Genomic DNA, 12,936 nt, shown 5'->3' on the forward strand with positions numbered 1-12,936 from the left:
AAAAAATAATAATCCACAATCAATATAATCAAGCCCTACAGACCAAACAGTTCAGTGGCACCGAACATATGAATATTCCTGAACGTATCTCATGACAAGAATTTTTTTTTGAAAAGGTTAAAAAAAAAAAAAAGGTGAAAATATAACAATTAAATAATTATATATATATATGTAGGGGTGTGAATTGCCTTGTACCTGACGATTCGATCCGTATCACGATTCATAGGTCACGATTCGATTCGATACCGATTAATCCCGATATGAATTCACAAGTCGATTGTTGCGATTTTTGTTTTTTTTACTCAAATTTAGAAAATACCATTCAGTAAACTTATACATGTACACTGTAATATTTGTATGAAAATGTATTATTTATTGATATCAAACTTCAGTTTTATAACTGTGAGCCACTGTATTGAACAAACAGGTTGTAACATTTTTCATGTTTGAACAGCATTGAAATAAAGTATTAAGGCTTAATGTTCCATTAATATAACATTCTTCCATGCTTAAGGTGTGAAAGTTAGACGTTTTGTGCAATATTTTTCTATCAAAAATGGATGTTAAAAAAATCGATTCGGCTGCCTATTGAATCGATTCAAGAATTGCGTGCTGTAGTATCGCGCTATATTGCCGAATCGATTTTTAACACCCCTAATATATATATATATATATATATATTAGGGCTGCACGATATTGGAAAATCATGCGATAAGGTTGCTGAATACAGCGATATCGATATTACTGCGATAGTGAACATGTACCTAAAAAAAATTAAATTTTTAATATCAAATGAAAGAATTACATTTTTTTCATGCAGCAAAATAAGCAAACTCAATACAATCTGAGTTAATTAATTGTAATTACTTCTCGATAATGTTCAACTATTGGATGGCGGTGCACATTTTAAGTTAGCGGCTAACTGGTCAAATTCAGATAAAAGCATAAAATTCCATATGAAACTTATTGCATGATTTTGTAATATGCATATTGCACGAGCCAATATCGCCATATTGATATTTTTTCGATATATTGTGCAGCCCTATATATATTTATTTATTTATTTGTTTAAGATTTTTTTTTTTCAGTTAAATATTTCAAAATATATATTTGTCAGTGCTGCGATTGGCTGGCAACCAGTACAGGGTGTACACCGCCTACTGCCCAAAAGCAGCTGAGATAGGCTCCAGCACCCCCTGCGACCCTTGTGAGGAATAAGCGGTCAAGAAAATGGATGGATGGATATCTGTCAGTGTCAGTTCAAAGCAGGATGAAAGAGCCACCAAAATGAAAGACCCCAAAGAAAGCCAGTGAGGCCAGAAACTAAAGAAATGAATATATTTAAAATATATATATATATATACTTTTCACAGTATGGTTCAATTCAAAGGAGGTTGAAAGGCCCGACCAAAGATGAACCTCTCGACTCCAAAACCCTCGATGTGGATGCACGCAAGCAGTCGACTCGAGTGAGAAGTGGAGAGGAGTCTCCTCCTACTGGCGCTTTAAGAGCATGCAGGTTCAAGACACTTGGCTTCATTTACCCGACTTGTCAACGTCTTCCACTTTGGGTTGAACACAAATGATTTATGTATCTTTGAAAGCTGTCATTATCATGCACAATACAACCCAGTGCGTTGTGCTTTCTCCAGTCAAGTTTATATCTTGCTCAAGGCTTCAGCATTCACACGTGTTCTTTGCTTCCACTTCATGTTCGACCACAAATTCCGTGTTTATTTTGGCCCCAGATTTGTTAATAAGTTCCTTCAATATCTTGGGGCTTTTAACATGCATGCTCAAAAATTCTTTTCAAATCAGTCTGACACCTGAGCGTTTGAACTCAAAAGAGCGAAGGCTTATGCCGCTTTGACAAATCATTTACCTGCTTTTCCAACCCACGGAGCGAGACTCTCCCACACCTGGAATCCAGACAGTGTTGAAAAAAGAGCAAGGGTTACCGGATCACTGGGTTGGAATCGACCCATTCCAGCTTGCACGATTTGAACGGCAAAAAAAAAAAAAGTGTCAGGAAATATTTCGTTAGTTTTGGAATTCAAAGTTTTTCTCCAGTTTCTATATTTGGTAGACTCTATTCTGCTCACCGGGCCTCATAAAGACCTGGTTTGATTCTAGCTGTGGTAGACAACAGAACAGTAACTCAAGCCAGGTGGCCGCAGGTCAAAGGAAAGGACCTTTTAACTGGTGGGTCACCAGTTGGATTCCAAAGACCAGATGGCAAAAGTCTGAATTGAGGGATATCAATGACTGACAGGACCTTCTTGCACTTGGAACAAAGCAGAGAAACAAGATGAAGACTTGTTGTATTACTGTGTATCGTTCTTGCCAAAATCCTGGCTTTGAGTATTTTGTCAGTCTGACATACTGTACACACATACGCGCAACGTCATCCAGTCAAGGTGAGGTTAAACGAGCGCAGAGCGACTGACAGACAAAGGTCGAAACCTTTTCCTTCTCCAGACATGAAAGACGGCACTGGCTCTCATTCGAGGGCCAAATGCCAAGCCCCGTATTTTATCAACCCCATAAATATGTCAACTGAAATTAACGAAACAAAATGCTTTTGTGCCACGACTAACAACTGAATGACCTTCTGCGCCAAATGGAAGTCGGAATGTTTACATGCACTCAAAAAAGAAGGCAGACATTTAAAATGTATGTAAACGCCTTCATCAGTGGTCTTTTTTTTGTATGGGGATTAAAACCAACCCAGGTTGGAAACTTGGTGACTGAAGAGAGGCCACTTATACGTCCTATCCTTTCAGCTAGTGTCGGTTGTGTTTGGACAGCTGCTGATGACAATGCCGTCATTCGGAATTCCCGAAAATGAAGTGTGGCGATCGGAAGTTCAGCATTAAAGGCTGTTGACTTTAGCGGATTAGCGTGGCTAACCGTAAGGGCTGCAGAAGGCCCCGAATTACCGAAGAGAACTGACAACCGTTAACATATCTGTGACATTACCACGACAAACATATCAAGAAGAATTGCGGCACAATTTTAACCGTATAATTTCAGCATGTTTTCAGGGCTACTATAGAATCACGACCGGGGACGGAGCAAGAGGACTCAAACAAGCCAGAGTCACTTATGGAGGTATCACTTCATACGGCGCACTTCATACACTTCATGTATGTACAGTAAATATATTAACTCATTCACTCCCAAAAACGTATAAATACGTTCTATTTTAAATATTGCCATGCTCCCAAAGATGTATTTATGCATTTTGGGTTAGATGCAGCCTCTGAACTGAAGAGAATGCTTGAACCAATGGTAGTTATTACAAAAACGGCCAGCAGATGGCAGCAGAGTATAAGAGATCAAAAAGCTCTTTTCCCCACAGTTTTAAACAGATTTGTAATAATGATGAAACTTAACTATGCTCTAATGCTAACTGATGCAAAATGGAAAAAGATAGAAATATACTTTTTTTCTGATGAAAGAAGAGGCTCTAATCTTTCTTTTGGTAGATTCCATGTTTTTATATCAATAGGACACAATATTATATGGGCCTTGCAAAATCAGTCAAAATCCAGTAAAATAGCGAAAATGTCCTGGGAGTGAATGAGTTAAGGGTCTATTTCACTGGCATAGAGAATAGTTGATGACCTGATGGTGACTAGAGACTGTGATGGTTCCGGAAACGTCTCTGCGATGTTTCCTGAAGACTAGCTGAATCGTCAGGGTATCGCAGTATATTTGAGCATGTTCAATTTTTCAGAGACATTTTCGAGCCATTTTCAAGTCGAAAAAAGTTTTCAGAGACCTCTTCGGAGTCATCATGCAGACCGGTTCTGTTGCGGCAACTCACAGAGATGTTGCCAAGACTTCTGGCTGAATTGGTCTCTGCGAGACGTCACTCTAGAACGCAAGCAATATTTTGGTTTCCTGATGCCCAATTTCACACTGACTCCGGAAAGGTGCGTTTTCCGTACAGCTTCCGCAAGGACTGCAATTCACACCGCGTGCGCTGCGTGTCCGGAAATCTGCACCCGCCAGACCACAAGATCACGTGGGGTTCACGCTGGAGAGTTGAGTTCATGCCATAACAGCCGTGTATATATAGTCCTATTTTGTAAACAATAACGATGCTTGCCTGTTGTCAGATCGATATGCTTTTTGGACATTATTTCTGGGACTTCTACCATGGCTAAATACGTTTTGTGTTTAAATAGTGTCATTTTGTCATGTTTAATTTCTTCAGAGCTGATTTTTTTTGTCTTAAATGTCCGACTCATGCCATGCTATGTAGTTAGCGAGCTTCCCTCCCAAAAAAAACGAGTTCGCAAACGGTTTTGAAATATACCGGATTTATCTTGATGTGAGACACCCAACTTCCTGTCCGACTTGTGTAATTTCTTCAGCTTCATGAAAATCCGCATGCAGCGTTCGGAAAAAAAATTGAACGCTTGCGGAAACCTTCCGCACTGCAGACGCAACGCACCTCAGCTGGTGTTAATGGGCACATACACTTGAACGTGTTCCATTCTTCTATCCACGTTTTCCGTACGGTGGCCGTACGGACGCTGCACGGAAAACGCACCGCGTCCGTTCCACAGCCAGTGTGAATTGGGCGTGAGTCTCTGCGACTGAGACAGGCCCTTCGCTGCCAGCTAAAAATGCTAATTTTCTAAGTCATGAGCAGGGAAAAATGCAACGGGGAGCGGTTATATACACTTGGCGAGCAAGCAGCCACTCCAAAGATACAACTATTTGTATACAAGAAGCAAAAAGTTAGTATTTCTTTATATGTCCCGTTCAAGTAATCCCTTGAACTTGTCTTAAAAAGCTCATCAAATTTACTGGATCGCTCTCCAGAGTCATGAACGTATTTGTTTTTAAACCCTCGTTTCCCGACTGGACACTCCCAGAGGAGAGAGAAGCAGCATGAGAAATATGGTTGATGCCAGATTCTTTACAGGAACATTAAGAGAGCATGTTTATTAAAAATCCCCCTTTCATGTCTAAAGTCCAGACTCTTGTATGAAGAGGAAGACAACTTGGCGGTCTTGGCTTTGCAACTTGAGAGGGCCAATTAACACGATAAAGCATCAGAAGGTTGAGGTCGGCTTCTCTTATGTGGGGTCCCGCTTGTTTTGTGTTTAACTTTTGTAAGATTTCGTGGAGAATGGCGGTAATTGTGCTCACTACCCACATGATTGAGAATTTCCTGTCACACACACTGAGGGTCTTTAGCCTTTTTTGTTTCAAACTCATGTCGCAAAACTGTCAGAGCAGACAGGCTGGGAATGTTGGCTGCAGTACAAACCAGCATCCTTTTGTCACCACTGGCCTTAACGCCTATAGAGAGATTTATCTTTATAGCTCTGAACCGAAATGCCCAGAGACCCAACAAAGATCCGTACAAAGCTTTTATCGTTACATTACAGGCAGAAGTGATGTCCCAAACTCTCCGCCAGAGTTTATTTCCGCTCTCTGCTGCATGCCAAGATGAGTAACATGTTGCTCTGCAGTTTAATAGCGTGAATCAGCAACTGCGGAGATAAATAGGAAATTTCTCCCAACTCGCAAACAGATGGAGGGGAAATCCAGATGTTGCCTTTGGTGGACTGACGCTGGAGAATGACCGGGGATTTGCATATGTTTCCATTTTGACTTCCTATCTTCAGGATTATTGCAGGTCTCGTTTTTATCTAAAAGGATTCGGCATGCTATGTTTCGCCTTGAAAGTTACGTGTTTGACCATTAAAAAGCTGATTTTGCATGAAAAATAACCGTAACAATGCATTCATTCAACACGGCCTTGTTTGAGGTTTAGCCGCAGACATTACTTGAACATTTCCCCGACACGATTTTCGACTCCAGAAAAACATGTGATGGCAAGATGTTCAATTCGCAGCCCCGAGGGGCACGCAACAAATAGAACAGGATTTGCAAAAAGGGAAAACTTCAAAGGGAATCTGAGTTCAGCAGCTCTCGGAGGAGGAACGTTGATTAGTGAGAGGAAATGATGTGCATTTGCGTGCCCGACGGAACTTTTGTCGGCATAACCTATTGTAAAGAAAACGCAGATGCCATCGTCTTGCTTACGCATGCCTTCTGCCATTAAAAGCCAAAAAGAGGGCAAGAACAAACACAGGACAAAACTGCTGCCACCCTTCCAAAACAAACGACAGAAAAAACATAATGGTTACTGAAAGAAGTCCCATCCATTCATTTTCTATAAGATTTTTTAAGCTGTGGCAGGTAAGCGTGACTTTGCGGTGAGAGAAGTGTTACTTGGCACAATCACAGGGCCTGAGCCAAGATTCCAACCAAGAACCCTTGACTGTGAGGCAGATATGCGAACCACTAGTCAAGGACTATATGTTGGCCCAATCAAAGTGCTTCAGATCTCCACAGTTCAACAGCTTACGGACCAGAATCTTTTGTTCTCAGCTATCGTTAGCTGTTTTTCCAGGTCTTCATCATGATGGGAGCCCATCACCTGTAGCTAAGCCTGATTGGCAGCACCTAGTGCTCCAAAATGCAACCATACTATAAGATTGTTTGTTTTCCTGCGCCAACTCCGGTCCTCGAGCTCATCAGCAAGCTCTGCAGATCCTGATCATTTGAATCAGGTGTGCTGGAGGAGGGGAAGATCTACTACAACGTGCAGGACCTGGAGTGCCGGAGCTTGACAACTGTACCATGCTCAGATCAAAGACAGGCCCTGTCAGATAGAGCAAAGCAGCCCCAGAACAGAAACAGGGTGGAGGTTTATGACACTGGCAGCACATTGTGCTCCGGAACGCTTTGAAAGTCTTGGTATTTTGTTGCATCCTGTACAGATTCAGGAAATCCTGCACCAGATGAAGCAAAGTAGCCACAGAATGTAACTCAGAACTGGCAAAATACAGTATACAGACGTGTCAAATCCGGGTCCAGTAAGTAAAAAAAACACAGTTTGATATCAGCCATAGGTGCTTCTACCCAACCGGCAGGGTTTTTACTTGGCAGGGTTTTTACTTTCTGGACGTGGACTTGACACCTCTGAGTATCTCTCTGATCAAAAAAGGAAAACTACATTTCAAGTGACCTTAACCTCACATGAATCATCTTCAGGTGCCAGTTTCAAGTTTTTTCAGTGATCTTTGTGGATTTTTTTCCCCCTTCATTTAACATAAGGGTACCAACAATTTATCTTACGTGTGCACTGTGCATGCTGTCAGGATGTTTTGGGTCGATATCAGAATACTGTCCAAATAAATGAAGGCAGGGACTTTTTTTTTGTTGGTTGACTACTCAACAGAAAGGAGCGTTCAGGAAAAATAAAAATAAATCAAATGATTCCTGCGGGTTTTGAACAAAGGAAAAAAGTGTTTTTTGAAGGGGGTGTGATTGACTTCACATGTGCAAACTTTCATGACGCACTCAAAAAAAACAACATAGCTGAAAGTGTAGGAGGGAAAAGATTGTGATCGCATCTGTCATCTACAAGCAAGTGGCCACCTTAATAGTTTGAACAGACATTGCTGGACTTCCTTTGCTTTCAGTGTGCTGAGTTTTTACTGCAAGGAAAACACCGTCTTTAATTGAGGACAAGGGATCCAATCAACTTTTTTTCATCAGCGAGGCCTTGTATTGAAATTTGGACATTTTTAACTCATTCAGACCGTATAAATACGTTTTTTAATACTTTGTCCTTCCCTACCAAAAACGTATTTATATGTTGTTGTTTTTTTTTCTATGCTAGAGTACACAGAAGGCTTTGATGCAGCTTCTGACCTGAAGAGGTCGCTTAAAGCAATGGTAGTTATGACAAAAAAGGCCAGCAGGTGGCAGCAGAGTATAAGAGACCAAACAGGTCCATGTTAAAACAAGCTCTTTTTCCCAGTGTTTTCAACAGGTTTGTGAATAACGACAAACTTAGCGACATGCTATATGCACACCTATATAATATACATGTATATTAGGGGTGCTCCGATAGATTGGCCACTGATCGTGAGCGAACGATTTCCGTGGAAGAGGACGTGATCGGCTTATAAAAGTTCAGACAAATTCAGATAAAAGCATAAAATTCCATAAGAAATTTATTGCATGTCTTTGCGATATGCATATTGGATGGGCCAATATCGTGATATCGATATTTTTTCGATATATTGTGAAGCCCAAATTCTAAATTAAGTTGGTTATTTTCATGAGTTTCTTCTTATTCAAACCCAAAAACATATAAATACATTTTTTAATACTTTATCCTTCACTCCCCAAAACATATTTATACGTTTTTTATGTTGTTTCTATGCTAGAGCACATTGATGCATCTTCTAACCTGAGGAAGTCGCTTAAACCAATGGTAGTTATGACAAAAAAGGCCAGCAGGTGGCAGCAGAGTATAAGAGACCAAACAGGTCCATGTTAAAACAAGCTCTTTTTCCCAGCGTTTTCAACAGGTTTGTGAATAATGATTAAACTTAGCGACATGCTAATGCTAGTTGCTGCAAAATGGAAAACTTTTTTTTTTTACTTCTATGTTTTTATAGCAATAGAACACAATATTTTGTGGGCCTTACAAAATCAGTCAAAATCCAGTTGCTTCCGCGAAAATAGCTGGGAGTGAATGAGTTAATTGGCTTTATAGCCCAAATTGTATCTTAACATAACTCCAAATGTTCAAAACTGCCCAACTGTCAAAAAACAACAGGAAGCCACCTCAAGGACTGTGTGTCATTTTCAGAACAATGCCACCCTTTCAAGTGTGGGCGGGGGCGTCCACGTCTGGACAATCTGACTACCTGCTCTCGCTACTCGGACTCATTATTTGTCTTTCTGTTCGCGTTTATGGACGACTCTGGTGGAGAAAATGCAAGGTTTTAGGGGTGTGGAGGGACACGTAAACATACACAGGGCAACCTTGAAGATGAATGACAAGATGGGGCTGGCTGCATCCTTTCATCCCCTTCACATCAAACATAACACGACTTAGACGCCCAAAGTGCAAACCCACAAATGTCCCAAGTGAAGGATGAAATTGCTACCTGCAAACCTGCCGTCTGCAGTAAAACATCCGTTAAGTATTCACAATGCTTCCATTTTTCCCATTGTTAGATAAGGTTGAAATTTGGGAGTCTCATGCATGAATCGGGAAAGTTGGAAAATAACGTGCCCCTTCATCTGACAATTAACGTGGATTTTATTCATAGAAGGGCCAAAACATGCCTTGTGAAAATTCAAGTGCACAAAAAAACTAGCCACCAGAGGGTGCTATAACCGCACAAATGGAAATCAACCTGACTTTGTTTAACAGATGTGCTGCTTTTAATATCGTGACATGATGACGACGATATATTGTGGCAGTTTTAATATGGTGATATCACGATATTGCCGTTATCGTTACATCCCTAGCGTTGACTCAACATTGCTCACGGCACATTTCTGACAGAATAAATTAGTATATCTTGAACTAAATGATCATTCTGCCATCTAAAGCCATTTCTCAGTCTTGTCAAGCACTGTTTTGCTTGACAAGCTTGTTTTCATAAAAGGCTCATTTTTGCCACTTTTTGGTCTGAAATAATGCTTTCTGAAAAACCAAACTATGTTCTCTTCTGATTACTAAAGTACCAAAAATTGTAGAAATACACTTTTTTTTTCTGGTGAAAGAAGAGTGCACTCCATCCTTTGGTTTGGTTCTTAGTTCTAAGTACAGTATTCTGTGGATCTTTTGATTGTGTGTGAAAGATTTCATAAAATGCTGTAAGGCAGCTGGTCATATGTTTAACATATGTTTTTTTTTTTTCTTCTTCTTCTTCCATCCGGCAACAGCAAACAAATGGAGAAAGAATGTAGAAACGCAGAATGGTCCTCAGATATACAGTATGCCACTCGGGATAAAGCATCCTTGTGGCACTTTGACAGGACGGCAAAACAAAGAATGATCAGAGTTTATCTGTGTTTCATTTGGCTGCTAGGTAAGAAGATTCGGCTATTGTCTGCGCAGGAGCATTCTCCGCAGGCTGGGACTATTCACCTAGGCGACTTCACTGTCTGAGTGTGTGCGTGTCTGTGAGTGACCCCCCACACATACACACACATTTCAACTTCAGCCCCTGAGCTTAGGGCCATTTCAATTAGTGACGGGGAGCAGGGATGAAGTCAGACATGCTTTCAGTGGAATTTCTCTGAATAGATAATGGGACTTTTTTATTCAGTCTTTAAAGAACGTGTGCAGTGAAATGGGAAATTTGTTTCAAAAGACATGAATTCATTTGCTCCCAAAAACGTACCAATACGTTCTATTTTAAATGTTTGTATGCCAAAGACGTATTTATACGTTTTTTTTGTTTTTGTTTTTTTTATGCTAGAGCATACAGAAGGCTTTGATGCAGCCTCACAATTTCAAAGAACGGTTGAAGAAATTGTAGTTTTTTTATTATTATTATTTCTTTTGCAGTAATTCCAGTTACTTCACAAAGATTGGGGAACATCAAAATACACATAATTGGACAATATGTTTTTCCTGGTAGTCAGGAGGATAACGGAACATTAGTGGGAATGTAATTTTCTTTGTTTGCAAATCTTTACACAAGATTTCCATTAAGTGATGATACCAGATATACAAAAACCAAGTAGTCTGCTTCTTCCTCTCCTTGCAAGGCAAAAAAACAAGTCTTCCGCCATCTTTAATATCAATCAATACTTCCCTGTCCAGATCTGATTAGGTAAGAGCGCAGAGAGCTGGCGCTGCTGCTCAGCTGTTAAGGACTGAATGCACATCCGGAATGCGCTGGATAAAAAAGGTAACCCACAGTCCAAACACGGAATGAAAAGCAACTACGACACACCTCATATGGGGCAATTGTGTATTTGGATTTCAAAGCTCTTGACCCTCCATCGCGTTTGATTCGAACTGTCGCTCGGTTTATTAAGAAGCAGTTTGCTGCAAGTACTGTTAATTGTGTCAACAAAAATATTTTCGTCAACACACATTTTTTACTGGACTAAAACTACACTCGACTTGACTAGACTAAAAACCTCATTAATAAACAATAACTGGGGCTAAATCAGTATGCATTTTTATCGACTAATGAAGACGAGACGAAAATGTCCTTCACTTAATAAAAACTGGACAAAAATCGATGGACATTTTAGTTCATGAACAAAAACGAGACGGAAATGATATGATTTTGTGAAATCTTGTCTCTGCTAATCGGTCGCGTCTGTGACACTGTCATGTGACACAAAGCACAAATACGTGGGACAGACAGGAGGTGGATTCACAGTGAAAGGTTAAAAAAAAATTATAGTTATAACTTAACATTAATCCAACGGCTATAACGTTCCAACAATAATGTCAGTGCGACTGCTAGCTAATGCTGGCTAACTTACTAGCTCATAGCATGTAGCCATAGTAGCCACCGAGACTAGATTTAAAAATGGCAGACAAAATTAACACTCGTTGCAAGTGCACTTTACACCCGATTGAGAAATTCCAATCATGTATCAGCCCGCCTATTTTTAAATTCAGAATTCATTTGGGATTTTGGGGGCTACTGTTTTTTTTTTCTTTCCCAGATGCAGACAGCAGCCTAGAGGCTAAAATTGGATTTTCGAGGGTGGAGAAGTGAGAGATTTTCGTTTTTGCCCTCGGGCTAAGCATGCCGCTGTGGCGTGGAGGATGAAAGATCCATCCATCATATTAAAATTGAGAACTTCCCACTCAAGTCTACAAACTTCACATAACAGAACGGACACTATGTTTATGGCCCCACGTCAACTTCAATTGTCAAACAATAATAATCAACTTTGCATTTACCATCATTGACTACAATAAGCACAAGAAAGCATATATAAGGAGGATGGTAAACTATATGAGCTTGCTCATCCAGGCGGACGCGCAACTTGCAGCAGGCGAGTCTTTCAAGCGGCACTTGAGCATGCCGAAAACTTTTTATTGGTTTTGTGAAGCCGGGAACAAGCCCAAGCTCGTAAAATAACAGAACGAGGGAAACATGCGCCTCAAGACTGACGCTGCAAGTCAACGTGCTTGTCAGGAGGGTCTGAGCTGGTCGGGCCAATATTGGGGGACAACAATTAAGATTGAACTTTTATGGGGGCGGTTCCCCATCAACTTGAGAAAAGTTCAAGCCTGGAAGTTTCCAGGCTAGGTCTGATGGCATTCGGTTCATTGGCGGTTTCATAATCTGTCGCGAGACGCAAACAAACAATTAAGAAGTGAAGTGCCGTACAGAATGTTTATGCTTGCGCTTGATAATCTTTCCATCGCTTGATCCCACCAAGAACAAAACAACTTCAGTCCCCGTCTCTTATTTTTTAAGCCAAACAATCCAACGATGCCGGGAAAAACTCTAAAATCACTGACAGAGGTTAAAAGTTCACACAATTGACAAGTTTACTGATGACAGTTCTTGGGTATGCTGTGGTGACAATTTTATAACAATTTTATATAACAATTTTATAACAAGCATTATGTGTCAATCATAAATCAGAAGGCAAAGCTGATTGAGGAGCATCAGCTGAATTTGTCAGACTATTCAGCAAAAAAAAAAAAAAAAAAAAAAAGCTTAAAAACAAAGATTAAGAAGAACCACTCAACAAAAATAAAAAACGAGACTAGCAGACACAGTTAAAAAAAATAATAATAATAAAAATCCATCAATCATCACCACTGGTGAAGACTTTATGACAGATTGCGTCAGTGCTGATGACCTCCTTTCAGTATTATGGAAAAATGTACAAATCGTCGGTCTCTGCCTACCCATCAGCGCGAAAGTAAACAACCAAGCAAAGTCTTTACCTGCCTATTTCCAAAAATCTGTGAGACTGTTCTTATTGGGACGTCACAATACGTGTATTTTTAATGTTAATGTACCGTAATTTTCCATATGTCAAGGTTGACTGTCCATGGCTGGTTTGATTAGTCTCTGGTGTCTTTGCATATGTGCAATTTATTTATAT

The 12,936-nt window shown here is 40.2% G+C and overlaps 1 protein-coding gene across 1 annotated transcript in view; it reads right to left on the minus strand.

Moving 5' to 3' along the window:
* col18a1a (collagen type XVIII alpha 1 chain a) overlaps positions 1–12,936 on the minus strand; it is a 78,072-nt gene that overhangs the window by 49,624 nt on the left and 15,512 nt on the right. The window lies entirely within an intron of this gene.

Source organism: Festucalex cinctus, chromosome 11 (genome assembly GCF_051991245.1).
Source record: "Festucalex cinctus isolate MCC-2025b chromosome 11, RoL_Fcin_1.0, whole genome shotgun sequence".
Classification (NCBI taxonomy): Eukaryota; Metazoa; Chordata; class Actinopteri; order Syngnathiformes; family Syngnathidae; genus Festucalex; species Festucalex cinctus.